The sequence below is a fragment of the Bufo bufo genome, chromosome 1, assembly GCF_905171765.1.
Source record: "Bufo bufo chromosome 1, aBufBuf1.1, whole genome shotgun sequence".
Lineage (NCBI taxonomy): Eukaryota > Metazoa > Chordata > Amphibia > Anura > Bufonidae > Bufo > Bufo bufo.
This window is the reverse complement of record NC_053389.1, coordinates 396,658,077-396,676,458: the sequence shown is the minus strand read 5'-3', so window position 1 is coordinate 396,676,458 and position 18,382 is coordinate 396,658,077.

Sequence of the window (18,382 nt, the reverse complement as noted above, 5' to 3'; positions counted from 1 at the left end):
GGTCGGAATTTAGGCCCATTCCTCCTGACAAAACTGGTGTAACTGAGCCATGTTTGTTGGCCGCCTTGCTCGCACCTGCCTTTTCAGCTTTGCCCATAAATTTTCAATAGGATTGAGATCAGGGCTTTGTGTTGGCCACTCCAAAACATTGACTTTGTTTTCCACTTTGCAACCAGTTTGGCAGTATGTTTCGGGTCATTGTCCATTTGGAATACCCATTTCTGCCCAAGCTTTAACTTCCTGGCTGATGTCTTGAGATTTCGCTTCAGTATTTCCACATAATCTTCTTTCCTCATGATGCCATCTATTTTGTGAAGTGCACCAGTCCCTCCTGCAGCAAAACAACCCTACAACATGATGCTGCCACCTCCGTGTTTCACAGTTGGGATGGTGTTCTTAGGCTTCCAAGCTTCTCTCTTTTTCCTCCAAACGTAACAATGGTCATTATGGCCAAAAAGTTCAATTTTAGTTTCATCAGACCACAGGACATGTCTCCGAAATGGTAGCTCTTTGTTCCTGTATGCAATTGCAAACAATAATCTGGCTTTTTATGTTTCTTTTGGAGTAATGGCTTCTTCCTGGCAGAGTGGCCTTTCAGCCCATGTTGATACAGTACTCGTTTCACTGTGGATATTGACACAATATTACCAGCTTCTGCCATCATCTTTACAAGGTCTTTTGCTTTTGTTCTTGGGTTGCTATGCACATGTCGGACCAAAGCACGTTCATCTCTGGGACACAGAACCTGTCTCCTTCCTGAGCGGTATGATGGCTGGACATTCCCATCTTGTTTGTACTTGCGTATAATTGTTTGTAGAGATGAACGAGGCACCTTCAGGTATCTTGAAATTGCACCCAAGGTTGAGCCAGACTTGTGCAAGTTCACAATTCTCTTCCTGATATCTTGGCAGATTTCTTTAGACTTTCCCATGATGCTATACAATTTTTTCTATGTAATTACTGTATACTGTATATGCCATACGGAAAAACGGAATGGAAACGTAAAAACAACGGAAACAAAAAACGGAACAACGGATTCATGAAAAATGGACCGCAAAACACTGAAAAAGTCATACGGTCGTGTGCAGGAGGCCTAACTGAGATGTTGCCAACAAACCTAACAGAAGCTTCCAAATATCATCATATGGGCAGTCCAGAATTGTTTAAGGCATAATAATCTTAGTGTATGTAAACTTTTGACATTGCTGAAAGTAATAAAAATGCCTTAAAACATTATTAAATGCCTTAATAATAGTCATGGTAATCCTAATTGACCAAAAACAGGAAAGGTTTATTCTGATTTCATGCCAGATATTGAGAAAAATATGCATATGTGTCTTTTTATATAGTGTATGTTCACTGCTATGGGGGAGATCTGTGGATGACACATACCGTATATAGCATCTTATGCTATATGTGTCATCCACAGATCCCCCCATGACAGTGTCATCCCCATTTCCCCCTCCATAACAGCGTCATCCAGTGGCATACCTACCAGGGAAGCAGGGGAAGCAGCTGCTTGGGGGCCTGGGCTGACAAGGGGCCCGGAGCAGTAGTAAGCAGTAGTAAACAGTGCTGCAGAAAGAAGAGCCTGTGCCTGTAACTATCAGGAGCCCATACATTCCAGGCTTATCCCTGCCAACCCTAGATGTCCTGCATCTCATGTAGCCCCCCCACCCCACCTGCATTCATCTGCTGTCCTTTGCCCCCCCCCAGCTGCATTCATCTGCTGTCCTTTCAGAACCCCCCCCCAGTCCTGTCCTGTGGGCCCCCTACTTATCTGATGCCCTGCCCTCTAGGCCCCCTATCCATCTGATGCCACACTCCTCTGGGCGCCCATGTGCAGCTTGGGGACACCAGTATGAGGCCAGAACGGCGACTGGAAGATCACGGAGCGGCGGGGAGCAGTCGAGTATGGTTTTTTCAACAGCTGTACAATGCACTGCTAGTTCACATCACATTTTTGTCCCACATTTAAGGCTGGGTTCACATCACTGTTTTCCCATCCGTTTACCATAGAGTTTCATTGTAAAAAAAAAAAGTATCCATTTTTTTTACCGGATTGTGCAGGATACAAGAACGTGGTGCAGCATACGGGTAGGTTACCCGACACTGCTAGGTTTTATGTGTATTCCCCTTTAAGAGAGTTAGGCCTGCAGCAGGCAATTCATATTGCAGCCAGCAGAGGGAGCCCCCTGGTTAGTATAAATAGGCTAGGGCCTAGCCTAGGAAGTTAAGTCAGAAGTTTTTAGAGTGTGCTGAAGTTTCTAGAGGCTGAGGAAGCTGAGGGAGAGACAGAGGCATGTCAAGGAAAGCAAGAGGTACTCAAGATAACAGAGGAGGTACTTTATAAAGAGAGAACCAAGGATATACGCCAGAGTTAAGGTATTGGACCTTGGAGAAGATTTTCTATGTCCCAGGATCAGTCAGGAATAGAGTGCAAGCTCCTGTACTGCAAGTCCTGTGTTTCACACTCTGAAGTCACCTTGCTTAATCTGTATTGCCTGCATCGACCGTATTGAAAAATCAACTGTATGCAAAGGAACTGTGCTTCCGTTAATGTCTTTATATGGAAACTACTAAAGTTGGAGTTTTGTTTTAACATCACGTGGTTCCTCAGTTATTCCTGCTATCAGCAAACGGCGTGCCACCGTTTAATTGGCACTGGCGTCACGAACATTTTCCTACCATCACCTGCCTATGCAGAGAGTCAGCCGTCTCAGGTTAGTGTTTATTGCACTACTACACCCAGGAACACATTTCTACACACAACTTGAGTACGCTGCACCTCTCTTTTGGCGTCACGAACAGGATACGCACGCTTTCTATTGCAAGAAGCGTGAACTTTGTGCCTTATACAGTTGCCCTGTGACCAAAGTGACAAATTGCCTGTATTATTAAGGTGGACTTTGTGAACTGAAAATCATACCAAAAGTGTTCCTAAAACCTCTAAAAAGCGCTGTGCAGTGTTGCGCTATCAAGAGGAAGGAAATCGCCACATCGGAGTGTGGTTTTGTGGACTTTTTACAATCCTGCTTGCTGTCAGTGAATGGACAGCGTTTTGCTAAAGATGGCCACCGGCCGCCTGGAGTAAAGTTTCCCGCGCTGCTGAGGACCTTCGTGGGCAGATCCCTACAAAGACACAGAGAATCCCGCCCCTCGTCATCATCGCACCGCCGCGGCCCTGCTTCTTCTACGTCACCGCGTACTCAGGACGTCCGGGATCTCTCGAGACTTGGACTGCGCAAACCCGGCGATACCGGTAAGAACTTGTAACCGGAGGGAAGGGGATTGTTCCGGCCCCTTTAGTCGCCAGCGGCCATATCTCAATAGACTACCATGTCAGAACCGGGAGTGCCTGAGCAGCCGGCCCCGGGAGAGCTTGCGGCTCCTAATCATCCTACAGCCCCCAGCATGATGCCCTTTACCATGCCTTACTATTTCGGGGCCCCATGGTTCCCCCGCTACAGAGGAGAGACCCATACCCTAAGGGACTTTAAAGAAAAGTTGCTGGCATTATTCAAACTGTACCCCATAAATGCCGACCAGCAAATGGAAATCCTGCTAGCGCAGCTGGAGGGAGCTGCCCGCAGGGGGGTACTATCCTGGCCTGCTACTGAGCGGAGTACTCTAGAACAGATATTCACCCGCCTCAGGGCCACTTTTGAAACTAGGACTGCCTCAGAGATAAAGATGCACTTCTTTGGCAAGAAACAGAAGTCCGGTGAGTCCCTCCGTGACTATGCCCTATCACTTCAGGAGGCTTTAGGGGCTGTAATTCAGATAGATCCCAAAGAGGCTGATAACCAGGACCAGACCCTGAGGGAACAATTTATCAACGGGGTGTCTAGTGAACAAATAAGGACCCAATTAAAGATGCTGTCCGCCCAGCACCCTAACAGTACCTTTCTGGACTTTAAAGAACTGGCTATAAAAATTCTGGGGTCCGCAGTATCTCCTGAGTTGAGCACCCCACCTGAGTCATCAGCCTGCAGGCCAAAACCGCTTATCACTAACCGAGCTGAGGCCGGCCAAGCTGTTCAAGTGTCAACTACCGATACTATTGCCATGCTGACAGAGCAGGTAAATCATCTCACTAAAAGTCTAGAGAAAGTGTGCAGAAAAATAGAGGAATGGGAAAAACCCATAATGACAGAAGAAGAATTCCTGTCACCTCCTAGGCCGTTCCCACCTCCTTACCAAGAGACTCACCCCAGGGATCCTGGGAGGCGTAATAGAGATCGCAAGCGGCCCGTGTGTACATACTGCAAAAAGCTGGGACACACAGAATCCACGTGCTGGCAGTTAAACGGGCAACCCCTGAGGCTGAGGACCACCCCTCGGGAGGTAGAACACTAGGTCCAGAGGATCCAAATTGGATGCCACGTTATGTAGGATCCCATCCTAAAATCAATATAGAGATCAACGGGGTCCCCTTTGAAGCCCTATTAGATACTGGGTCTCAGGTCACTACTATTCAGCTGCCCGCCTTTGAAAGATTCTGGGACACCAACCAATTGACCCAGCCGCCTGAATCCTGGGTGGAAATTATCGCCAGCAATGGCAAACCAGTAAAGATTCATGGATACTGGGAACCCACCCTGCAGGTGGGAGAAGTAACCTTACTGCAACAGGGCGTGATAGTAGTACAGGCCGGCGACAGAGGAGGACATCCTGTCATTCTAGGCACCAATGTCTTCAAAAACTGTTATTCAGAAATACTTGCCGTATTACACCAGACTTTGCCCACTGCTTCCTCTGCATCCAAGAGGGTGATTCAAAAGACTATTACGGTGTTAAGTGCCCAGCAGAGGTTTGCTAATGGGAAAGGAGAAATTTGTACTGCCAGGATTAGTGATAATAAGCCTGTGACTTTGCCTCCTAATTCTCAAACTCTTTTATGGTGTCGTGCTGTCCTGGGAGTCCAAGGCCGAGATTATCCAGCCCTGGTAGAACCAATCCAGATGGAGGATTACCCTTATGTGAGAGCTGCCAAGTGCCTGGTGAACGTCTCCCAAGGTAAAGTACCTGTCCGTCTGATTAACCTGAGTGATCATCCTGTTGCGCTTACTAAGCATTGCCGTGTTGCCCAGCTGTCCCAGGTGTCCTTCCAAGACATCATTCGTCTTCCAGTGACAGAAAAGCCGCCAGCTGCAGACAGCGGATGTTCGCCGGTGACCCAGCCACAAGTGCCCTGGTGGGAAGAGCTCCATGTGGGGGACGAGACTACCCCCCAGCATCAACAAGAAGGGATCCTACAGCTGGTCAAAGAGTACCACCAGGCGTTCAGTAAGCATGCTACTGATTATGGGGAGGTGAGTGCCATACAACACACCATACCTACTGGCTCTCATCCTCCTATCAAGGAGAGATACAGACCCTTACCACCTACTTCATATCAGACTGTAAAAGAAATGATCCAAGAGATGAAAGACTCTAATGTAATCCGGGACAGCCGTAGTACGTGGGCTGCACCCCTGGTCCTTGTAAAGAAGAAGGACGGTGGTATCCGTTTCTGTGTGGATTATAGAAAAATTAATCAAATAACCCACAAAGATGCATACCCACTGCCCCGCATTGAGGAGTCGCTAACTGCTCTGGGCTCCTCTGCCTATTTCTCCACCTTGGACTTGACCAGTGGCTACTGGCAAGTACCCATGGCCCCTGCAGATAGGGAAAAGACTGCTTTCACTACTCCCATGGGCCTGTTTGAATTCAATTGTATGCCGTTCGGGCTATGTAATGCCCCAGGAACTTTCCAGAGACTAATGGAGCGGTGTTTGGGTCACAAAAACTTCGAAACAGTGCTGCTGTATCTAGATGACGTCATTGTGTACTCAAAAACATATGAGGACCATCTGAAACATTTGGCAGAAGTATTTGAAATCCTTATCAAATATGGCTTGAAGGTAAAGCCATCCAAGTGTCACCTGCTCAAACCTGCAGTAAGATATCTGGGGCACGTGGTCAGCGGAGAGGGCGTGCAACCTGACCCTGATAAGCTAGCGGCTGTCCGTAATTGGCCGGTTCCTACTACCGTCAAGGAAGTGAGGGGTTTCCTTGGTTTTGCCGGCTACTATAGACGTTTTATCCCCCATTTTGCTCAAATAGCTGATCCTATCCAGGAACTCTTGAGGGGGCAACCCAAGAAAAGTCCTAGAACTCCTGTGCCCATTGAGTGGAATGAGGAAAGAGAGATAGCGTTCCAATTGCTAAAAAAGAAACTGACCGAGCCTCCTGTGTTAGGTTATCCAGATTATAGCAAACCATTCCATCTTTATACCGATGCTAGCAAGCGAGGCCTGGGAGCTGTGTTAGCCCAAATCCAAGAGGGAAAAGAGAGAGTGATAGCATATGCAAGCCGCTCCCTGAAAGGAGCTGAGAAAAATGACCAGAATTATAGTTCCTTCAAACTAGAGTTCCTGGCATTAGTGTGGGCAGTGACAGAAAAATTCAAGGATTATCTAGCCGCCACCCCGTTCATTGCATTCACTGACAATAACCCTCTGGCACATCTAAATACAGCTAAATTAGGGGCCTTGGAGCAGAGATGGGCCTCTCGCCTCGCCAACTATGATTTCTCTGTAAAATATCGTGCTGGACGTACTAATGATAATGCTGATGCTTTATCCAGGCTTCCCACAGAGACAGCTCCTGATGATGTGCGAGATGCTTGGGAAGATGTAGAGATGCCGGCTTTCTATAACAAATTTGCTCAACAGGATCAGGCTCGAGCTACCAATGACAGAGCTGCAGTTCCTTCACCCTCCAGTAGGCCTGATCCTAAAGAAGAAAGGTGGGTGAAACTACAGTCTGAAAGTAGAGTGCTGGGTGAGTTGTTGGACTTCATTACTAGTGGCAGAGCCCCTGAGAGGATTCGGCGTAAGAGTGCAGATCCTGAGCTCATCAAACTGTGGAGAAGTCCAGCAATATAAATACTAAGATTATACCAAGACAGAGTATTTATGTAGAAAACAAAAAGTCCAGCAAGGGTACCCTGTTATAACATAAGATGACTGAATTTAATAAGAAATGTAGAGGTATACATAATCAAAGGAAGTCTAAATACTGAATCCGAGGTAAGAGGCAAGTGTACAGCCAGGTGCACTGGGTAAGTGGTGGGGAACAAATCCCTAGCACTAATGCCCTAAACTGGTCCTCAGCCCAGGGACGTCTCCTGATGGTGGGGACGCCCTGTCCACGTGCCTAATCCCAACCTCCTAGCTGTCCCTGGTAAAGTGAACAGTGGAGGGAGATAGGTAAAAAGTGGTACCCGTACAGATAACCAGCACACAATTAGAAAATTGGAAAGGTGTCCCCTGTATACTGCCCTCGTGACAGTTTGCCAGGAGGTACAGGGTCCACTAAGAGGATAAAAATATACAAACAGACACACGCACACAAACATAAATATACCAATAACAATAGATGACCTACAACCCCGACGCGTTTCACCCACAGCAGTGGGATCATCAGGGGGTGATATGGGGTAGGTAAAATTAGGACCGAAAGCCCGTGACAGTAGCGATAGCAGGCCCAGTCAGATGATATGTGCGTAAATAAATGCGTATATAAACACTTATAACGCTACAACAGACCCAGAATAAGTAAGTAGTTGCCTGATGGCAGATTACATACGTTCAATCAGCGGCATGGTTAGTGAGTTCAATCGCCTAGATGCAAACTGCAACTCTAAATAGAAAACAGAAGCTTAGGTAAGAATATATAGGACAAACAAGGAATTACACACGAAGCGCTAAGGAGATAAAATCCTTGTAAGTACCTGAGATAGGCGATGGCATAAGGATCACGTGAGGATAATTTGTGCAGGGGTTCATACAGGGGCATAAAGAATGATCACCCCGAACCTACCTAGCTGTACAAAACACAATGAGCATAATGATCCCTAAATACATACATAACCCTAACCTGTATAACCCGAATAGGAGGATCCTAAATAAATACCTAGTCAGCGCTCCAGGATAATGATAGCAAGGTTCGTAGCTCCTCAGGTGTAGGGCTACCCGCCTGGAAAATACCTAAAATGCACAAATGCCTGAAGTAAAACTCAGGAACTAGGCCGTATATACTATATATATACTATATATATACTGGATATATCTGTTCGAGCCGGAGGGCGGGGGAGGCTGATAGACGGGGGCCGGATATTGATACCCAGATCCCCGATAACCTCTGCCCTTGCCTCGATACCCACTCTGTCCTGACCATCGCCGACCGCCCTGTCGTCTAGAGTCAGGGCGACCACGGTTAGAGGTCACGTATCGTGATTTCGAATGGGAATCGGTGTCAGAAGTATCTACGTCCGAAGATGATGGTTCAGATCCAGATACCTGACTCTGTACGGATGTATAAGCCCGATTCTCCCTAAAGTCGCCCAAGTCTCGCACAAATTGTCTGTGCTTTCGTTCTTTTATGAGCACCTGGAACCTATCTACAGCTGATTGTAAGGACGCCTCCCTTCTAGCAAATTCTGGATCTTCTTTCAGTTTAAGAGCCGTGTCAATTTGTTCCTTCAATTTCTTGGAGGAGCTCTCAAACAATAGTTTCTCTTCGTCTAAGAGTAGTGTCATAAGAGACAGGGAATTCTGAGTCAGAATCTCATCCCATCTGACCAGGAGTCCTGGTGAGGAGATTCTATCGGCAGGTCGTATACGAATCCGGAGTCCCCGTGGTACAATTTTATGCTCAAGATAACTTTCAAGAGACTTAATCTCCCACCAGGACTTGATGTTATCTTTATAACAGGTGTATAAATCCCTAAATACCTGTTTGCCTGAAGCTGACTGGCCCAGCGCGGGAACGTCCCTGTCCGAGAAGATGTCCCTCGCTTCATTGACCAGGTCGTCAGTAAAAATGGTTCCCGACAGGAAACTAGCCATAACAGAAACAAAGTCCAAAAAGTCCAGCAATATAAATACTAAGATTATACCAAGACAGAGTATTTATGTACCTCTACATCAAACTGTGGAGACAGCGCCATCAACTCTTCACACAAAAGGGCCTATTGCTACGGAGAAGCCTAGACCCAGTGTCCAACGAGAGAGTGCACCAGATTCTCATACCCCGACGAGATGCAGGTATGGTGTTGGAGATGTACCACAATCAATCCGGTCACTTTGGGGTCCAAAAGACTGAGGCTACTATCCGCCAGCGGTTTTACTGGGTGGGCATGAGAGAAGACATGGAGAAGTGGTGTCGGGAGTGTGTAGCCTGTGCCTTAAAACGAAGTGAGCACCATGATCAGAGGGCACCACTGAGACCCATTGTAAGTACTCGTCCTCTTGAACTTGTCGCCATCGACCATGTGAAACTGGAGCCTAGTCGCTCAGGGTATGCTTATGCCATGACTATTATTGACCATTTCACTAAGTTTGTTGTAGAGGTGCCTGTGAGAGACCAGACAGCCAAGACTACAGCCGAACTGTTCTGGAAGCACTTTCTCCTGCCCTACGGATGTCCAGAAAAGATCCTCACCGATCAAGGACCTGCTTTTGAGTCCCATCTGTTCCATGAACTGTGCCGCTTGCACAACTGTAAGAAGATCCGGACAACGGCCTACCATCCTCAAGGTAATGGATTATGTGAAAAAATGAATCAGACCTTGATAGAGATGCTGAGGGCGGTGCCTCCTGAAAACAGAGGAGATTGGCCTAATCTGTTGCCACAGCTCATGTTCACATACAATCATACCATACATTGTTCCACCGGGTATACCCCTTTTTACTTGATGTTTGGGCGCCAAGGGACATTGCCTGCTGATCATTCATTGGACATACACGTACCTGATTGCATTAACCCATTGCTTAACACCGACTGGGTTGCTGAACATTAAAGGCGATTGAATACAGCCAAAGCCATTGTTCAGGAACGTATGGACTATGCTAGGGACCGACAGCAGAGAGACTATGATCAAGCAGCCCATGCAGAACCCTTGACAATAGGGGCCGTGGTATGGTTAAAGAATAACCGCCGTACCAGTAAACTGGACAGTAAATGGGAGCGAAGTCCCTATGTTGTCACTGCAATCCCAAATGTCGGAACTCACACTTATGAGATCACCCGGGAAGGCAAGGGATCCCAAATTGTACACCGAAACCGGTTAAAGCTCTGCCTGACACCAGAACCCAGTGCCGAGAGTTCTGGATCTGAATATCCTGTGTCAGAGTCAGCAATACAGCCCGAGGATCCTATGCAGGCTGTCAGTAATCTAAGATATGACGCTGATCCCATGCATTGGCTTCTGACACCGTGGCTGAACTTGTTGGTGCCCGCTCCAGCACCTACTGTATCTTCACCTCCAGAAGAGCCGGTTCGAGATGCCCCGGATCCAGTTCCCCCTGTAGTGGATATTGTTGTTCCTGTTGTTCCAGTTGTTCCTGACCAAGGTCTCACTGATGGAGACCCTCCTGTTGCTCCTCTTTCTTCTACCTGGTTGCCAAGGGAAGAGGAGACCCCTGTATTGAGAAGGTCTACCCGGATGACCAGGGGACGCCCGCCACTCCGTTTAGGAGACTTTGACTATTCTGGTGGTGTCTCCTCCCAAACAGTTGCTACTGGTAATACCTTGCTGGACATTTGTGCGCAAGAATGGACTCCTCCACGTGAGCCCTTGCCTGTGATACACCCACAGGAAACCCCTGGGTAGTTCTGTTATTATACTGCCATCAAAGACAAATGGACTAACCTGGTTCACCCCAAGTCCGCTGTGCCAGGTCAGCGGCCGTGCCTAAGAAGCAAGAAGACGCCCCTTTCCCTTGCTTCACTTATTTATGAAGTTACCAATGTTATGTTTTTTATGTGTGAAACAATTATTTATCATATTATAATGTAATGTCAATGTTATGTACCATGTTATGCCGATGCAGGAAGATGTGTGTGAGTACGAGGGCTTACTCACGTTAAAGTCTGGGGGTGTGCAGCATACGGGTAGGTTACCCGACACTGCTAGGTTTTATGTGTATTCCCCTTTAAGAGAGTTAGGCCTGCAGCAGGCAATTCATATTGCAGCCAGCATAGGGAGCCCCCTGGTTAGTATAAATAGGCTAGGGCCTAGCCTAGGAAGTTAAGTCAGAAGTTTCTAGAGTGTGCTGAAGTTTCTAGAGGCTGAGGAAGCTGAGGGAGAGACAGAGGCATGTCAAGGAAAGCAAGAGGTACTCAAGATAACAGAGGAGGTACTTTATAAAGAGAGAACCAAGGATATACGCCAGAGTTAAGGTATTGGGCCTTGGAGAAGATTTTCTATGTCCCAGGATCAGTCAGGAATAGAGTGCAAGCTCCTGTACTGCAAGTCCTGTGTTTCACACTCTGAAGTCACCTTGCTTAATCTGTATTGCCTGCATCGACCGTATTGAAAAATCAACTGTATGCAAAGGAACTGTGCTTCCGTTAATGTCTTTATATGGAAACTACTAAAGTCGGAGTTTTGTTTTAACATCACATGGTTCCTCAGTTATTCCTGCTATCAGCAAACGGCGTGCCACCGTTTAATTGGCACTGGCGTCACGAACATTTTCCTACCATCACCTGCCTATGCAGAGAGTCAGCCGTCTCAGGTTAGTGTTTATTGCACTACTACACCCAGGAACACATTTCTACACACAACTTGAGTACGCTGCAGTGGCGTACTGCATTTTTGTATCGTGTACGTCATAGTCCATTAAAAACACATGTATGTTAAAGAATCAAATGCCACTGTATGACGCCTGCCTGCCCGTTTAAAAATTTGCTGTGGGGCCCAGTCATTTCTAGCTACTCCACTGGTTACCAGGGTCTCAGACCATGGGACAGACTACAGTCGGGGTCAGCCCTGCAGCAATACATAGAATGGGCGCCTATCCTACAGCAGGGGTCATACTGTGCTGTACATACAGTGTAGTGTGATGTCATGTTCGCCTCTCCGGGTATATTACCCAGGAAAGCACAATTCTGCAAAAAGGACATGTTCTATCTTTTGGTGGAACGGAAGTGCGGAATGGAACCCCACGGAAGCACTGCATAGTGCTTAGGTAGTGTTACGTTCCGTGATTCCGTTTCGCACCCTTCCGCATCTCCGGATTTGCGGACCCATTGAAGTGAATGGGTCCGCATCCGTGATGCGGAATGCACACGGAAGGGTGCCCATTTATTGCTGATCCGCATATGCGATCCGCAATACGGGAATGGCTGGCCCCTTTCACACGAACGATACGGGTTGGCTCCAGATGCGTTCAGGGTCCATTTTTCAAGCAAGTTCAGTCAGTTTTGTCTACGATTGCGTTCCGTTTTTTCTGCGCAGGTGCAATGCGTTTTTCTGCGTTTTTCATGCACGTGATAAAAAACTAAAAGTTTACAAACAATATCTCCTAGCAACATGGTGGTGAGCGCGGTGACGTCGGCGCAGGTCCTGCTGAATGAAGATAGAAGATTTCTATCTTCATTCAGCAGGACCTGCTCCGACGTCACCACGTTGTGAGCGTGGTGACGTCACCAAAGGTACTTTTCCTGCCAGGTCCTGAAAGAAGACGAGCCGGGCTGCGCGATCAAGTGGATGAGGTAAATAATTTAATATTTTATTATTTTTTAACCCCTCAAGCCGCATGTTACTTAGCATTCTGTATTAAGAATGCTATTATTTTCCCTTATAATCATGTTATAAGGGAAAATAATAAAGTTCGGGTCCCTATCATCTCCTACCAACCATCCGTGAAAATCGTATTGCATCCGCAATGCTTGCGGATGCAATGCGATTTTCAAGGAGCCCCATTCACTTCTGTGGGGCCTGCGCTACGTGAAAAACGCAGAATATAGAGCATGCTGTGATTTTTACGCAACGCACAAGTGATGCGTGAAAATCACTGATCATGTACACAGCCCCATTGAAGTAAATGGGTCCGGATTCAGTGCGGGTGCAATGCGTTCACATCACGCATTGCACCCGCGCGGAAAACTCACCCGTGTCAAAGGGGCCTAAGACGGCCCCCACAACAGTATGATAGAATGACACTACATGACAGATAGTGTGTGTGTGTGTATATAATATATATAATAGGAAAAGGATGGCGTGGCAGCCTGGTCTGGTCTAGATCATGACTAGCCAAAGGAGCGGGGTTTACACAGGGGTGGGGGCGGCATACAAAAATTTGCTGTGGGGCCCAGTCACCTCTAATTACGCCCCTGGCGTCATCCACAGATCCCCCTCCCTATAACAGTGTCATCCACAGATCTCCCTTTCCCGCCTCTCACAGGAGTGTACATTTGACATTTCTAAACTGTAATCCATATCCTGCAGTAATTTTTACTTTAAATCAGGATTCAGTGGCCGCTCATCTCTACTAGTACCTTAACCTTACACCACTCGGCTAGCTTCGGTAACAGGGCCAGGCTACAGCCTACAGGCACTGCCTGTTAGATGTTACCGAGCGTGTGCTGATTTCTGCAGGTCAGAGGATACGGATTGCAGTTTAGAAGAAATGTACACTCCTGGGAGCGGTCCAGTGGCAGATCCAGAGCCTGGTCTCGGGAGGGGCACTTCCAGATTATTTTCTGTCCGCCGCCACAGAACAAGGGTGCTTATAGAACAGACTCCACAGTGTAGAGGTATACTGTATATTGTGTGGCACAGTGTAGAGGAATACTGTATATTGTGTGGCACAGTGTAGAGGCATACTGTACATTGTGGGGCACAGTGTAGAGGTATACTGTACATTGTGGGGCACAGTGTAAAGGTATACTGTAAATTGTGTGGCACAGTGTAGCGGTATACTGTATATTGTGTGGTACAGTGTATGCTATATGTGTATAACAAACATATTTCACATGAAAACTTACAATTACTTGGCTTGGCCCTCGGGGATCTCGGACACCACTTCAACACTTGGCTGGGGGCTCGGCTGAGCTGATGTTGTGTTTTGTCCTAATGAGAAAGATTTCATAATAAGGATTTGGAGAAGGGGCAGAGGGATAGCAGAGCAGGGAGAGGCTGGTGCTGCTACTAGGGGGTCATATCATGGGGGAGTAATAAAGCCCACCATAATGCCCACCCCCCAGTAGAAATAATTCTCCTTATAATGTGACAATGCAAAAAATACCCCCTTGTAATGTCTCCAGTTGAGCTAATGTCCCCATAATGTGCCAGTATAAAATACCCCTATATAGTGCCCCCAGTAAATGCCCCCATAGTGCTCCTCTGCCCCCTTCCTCCTAGTGCCCCCCATAATGTACCAGTATAAAATGCCCCATATATTGTGACCCAGTAGATGCCCTCAGTGTCCCCCATAATTTGCAAGTATAAAATTCCCCTTCTTAGTGCCCCCCGTAGATGACCCCATAGTGCTCCTCTCCCCCCTTCCCCATAGTACCCACTATAATGTGTCCCAGTATAAAATGCCCCTATACAGAGCCCCCATATAAAATACCTCTTCTTTGTGGCCTCAATAGATGCCCCTATAGTGCCCACCAATAATGTGCCAGTAATAAGTGCCCCCAATAACGTGCCAGTAATACGTGCCCAAATAACGTGCCAGTAATAAGTGCCCCCAATAATGTGCCAGTAATAAGAGCCCAGCCCCCATCACGTGCAAGTAATAAGAGCCCCCCCACTGTTCCAGTAACAAGAGCCCCCCATCATGTGCCAGTAACAAGAGCCCCCATCATGTGCCAGTAATAAGCCCCCCATCATGTGCCAGTAATAAGCCTCCCATCATGTGCCAGTAATAAGCCTCCCATCATGTGCCAGTATTAAGCCTCCCATCATGTGCCAGTAATAAGCCCCCATTATGTGCCAGTAATAAGCCCCCCATCATGTGCCAGTAATAATCCCCCATCATGTGCCAGTAATAATCCCCCCATCATGTGCCAGTAATAAGCCCCCCATCATGTGCCAGTAATAAGCCCCCCCATCATGTGCCAGTAATAAGCCCCCCCCATCATGTGCCAGTAATAAGCCCCCCAATGTGCCAGTAACAAGAGCCCCAATGTGCCAGTAACAAGAGCCCCCCTAATGTGCCAGTAATAAGCCCCCCATCATGTGCCAGTAATAAGCCCCCCAATGTGCCAGTAACAAGAGCACCCCTAATGTGCCTGTAAAACTATTGTAAAAAAACAAACAAAACACTTATACTTACCTCCATGTCAGCGATGCGATGCAGGCCTCTTCCGGCCTGTGTTCCGCGCTGTATGGCTCAGGCGGCGCGATGACATCATCGCGCTGCCTGCGCCGGCCTCTGACAGGGTGCAGGCACTAGGCCGGCAGCCTATCAGAGGAAGGGGAAGGGGAAGGGACACTCCTCTCCCTCACCTGCCGCAGCACAGGCAGATGACTATGGAGATGAGCGCAATGAAAGCGCTCATCTCCCTGTTGTGCCCGGCTGCAGCCGCTCAGTTGGGGGGGGCATTTTAGTTGGGGGGGGCACAGTGTGATGTAGGGGGGGGGGGCATGGCCCCCTGTGTGTAAGTTACTGGATCACTGATAGAAAACAGAGGGTGGTTATTAATGTTACACACTCAGATTGGGTCACTGTCATTAGTGGGGTACCCCAGGGGTCAGTATTCTCTTCAAAATATTTATTAATGATCTTTTACTAGGCTTGCATAGTAAAATATTTTTGCAGATGACACTAAACTGTGTAAAGTAATTAACACTGAAGAGGACAGTATACTACTACAGAGGGATCTGGATAGATTGGAGGCTTGGGCAGATAAGTGGCAGATGAGGTTTAACACATGTTATGCACATGGGAAGTCACTTGTACATACTAAATGGTAAAACACTGGGTAATACTGACATCGAAAAGAACTTAGGAATTTAAGTAAACAACAAACTTAACTGTAGAAACCAGTGTCAGGCAGCTGCTGCCAAAGCCAATAAGATAATGTGGTGCATCAAAAGAGGCATAGATGCCCGTGATGAGAACATAGTCTTGCCACTTTACAAATCACTAGTCAGACCACACATGGAGTACCATGGAGTACTGTGTACAGTTCTGGGCTCCCGTGAACAAGTGCTTACAGAAAAATCCTTTAAAACTTTACTTTTAATCTAATACAATAAAAACTAAGATTTTTCTCCAATAAAGGTTGGTTGGTGGATGAATTCACGATCACTGTACCGTTACAAAAACCATCAAGCAGTTTTGTTGGGGAGATGACCTATCCCCACTTATCTTTTTGTTTGACAAGATGCTTTCTAGGGCTATCCTAGGGCTTTAATCAGGGTTTTGTCACCGATAAGTGGGGTCGCCCCTTTCAGGGTGGGTGCTCCGATTTTAGGAAGTGATAGCCTAAAAGGGACACCCAGGGATAGGTCATCTCCCCGACAACACTGCTGGTGAAGAAATCCTGCTTGATGGTTTTTGTAACAGTATGGTAACCGTGAGTAAATCTGCCAACCGGCTTACATTGTTTTCTATGTATATCTTCCTAGGATATTGCCCATATTTTATCTGTATTTACAATTTTTTGTGTGGGGATTAATTATCTTTGTTTTTATTTTATTAGATTAAAAGTTAAGTTTTAGAGGATTTTTCTGTAAGCATTAATTTCACTCCTCTATATACAGTATAAACGTTCATGTGAGCTGATTCCTGTGAACAAGGCAGACATAGCAGAGCTGTAGATGGTTCAGAGGAGGGCAACTAAAGTAATAACTGGAATGGGCGGACTACAGTACCCAGAAAGATTGTCAAAATTAGGGTTATTCAGTTTAGAAAAAAGACGACTGAGGGGAGATCTAATAACTGTGCATAAATATATCAGGGGTCAGTACAGAGATCTCTCCCATCATCTACTCATCCCCAGGACTGTGACTGACGAGGGGACATCCTCTGCGTCTGGAGGAAAGAAGGTTTCTACATCAACATAGAAGCGGATTCTTTACTGTAAGAGAAGTGAGACTATGGTACTCTGCCGGAGGAGGTGGTGATGATGAATTCACTAAAAGCGTTCAAGAGGGACCTGGATGTATTTCTGGAGTGTAATAATATGACTGGTTATAGTTACTAGAGAGGGATCGTTGATCCAGGGAGTTATTTTGATTGCCTCATTGGAGTTGGGAAGGAATTTTTTCCCTTGCAGGATACAGGCTGAACTGGATGGACAGATGTCTTTTTTCACCCTTATAAACTATGTTATTATGTATATTACTATGTCAGTCCAATGTGTGTGTTTTTTTCAAAGGGGTTTAATCTGAAACATTTGCTAAAAAAAAAAGTGGTCTTTGGTTGTAAAGGGGAGTGATCTGCTTTTAGAGAGGTACCTTTTCTAATGTATAATGGGTAGGAGAATCAGTCACTGAAAAAAATCGGTCTGCGTGTTTGCCCTTAAGGGTTGAACATTGTATTGTATTTGTAGCTATGTGAGAGCATGGCAAATTAATACAAGAAATCCAGTAAAAAATTATATATAAAAATGCGTAAAATAAATAAATATTCATTTTGTCCTGCCCTGAAGCCAAATACAGTGTTACATTTCAGGGGTTTTCATTTAATAGAGATGGAAATGCATTCCATACAGATTGTACTGTGATTGTCTTATTTTTGTAGTGTTTTAAATACCAAGTTGTGTGTTACGTAAAATGTCTTGATTATAGTCTTCACATTTTATTCTGTGATAAATAGAATTGTATATAATTTTCTTGGACATGTTCATTTAGGTATCCATTTAAAGTGAACATATATAACTGCAGAACTTTGTAAAATGTGGTTTTAACTTGTACCCCACATGCTGAAATTGTGTTCTGCACATTATGCTAACTAGGACTTCTTTCTGCTTAAGAAATGTAAGGAATTTACGATTTTCAGCCTAGAGCAACATTGTTTTCAATGGATCCTGGAAAAGTCTCCTTACTGAATTCTTTAATATAACAGTGTTTTTTAGTTTTCTACAATTACTAATTTGCAGCTGCTGACATTCTCCTTTATAATGCCTGGGCTGTAAATCTCTAAAAGAAAAACAACAGATTTTATTTCAAAGCTAAACATTAGATTTCTCTAGGTAACTCCATATTTGGTTTTTATTCTTCCCTTTTTAACATGAAGACAATAAGAAATATATTGTAAAAGGGTAGTTTGTAGGCAAGGTGTTAGTTTATTAATGGAGTAACTTTTCAACTGCACAACATGACCATCCTCTCTCTGGCTAATTATTACATTTTACGACCATGAAGGTGAGCAAGCTGAGGATTAATGTCCTGATTCACTGGCATTCATCTTTTTAGCTGCAGATCCACAAGTTCCTAGGCTCCTCTTCTGCCATCCAAGGTGGCCACACCACTTCTTCTTGATGCCTACTGTGAATTTAGTAGCCCAAGACACTTCCAGCTTCCCTTAGATCGGCCAGCACTGCTCATGTGAACAGTGCTGGCCAATTCAAGAGCAGGGCTAGACAA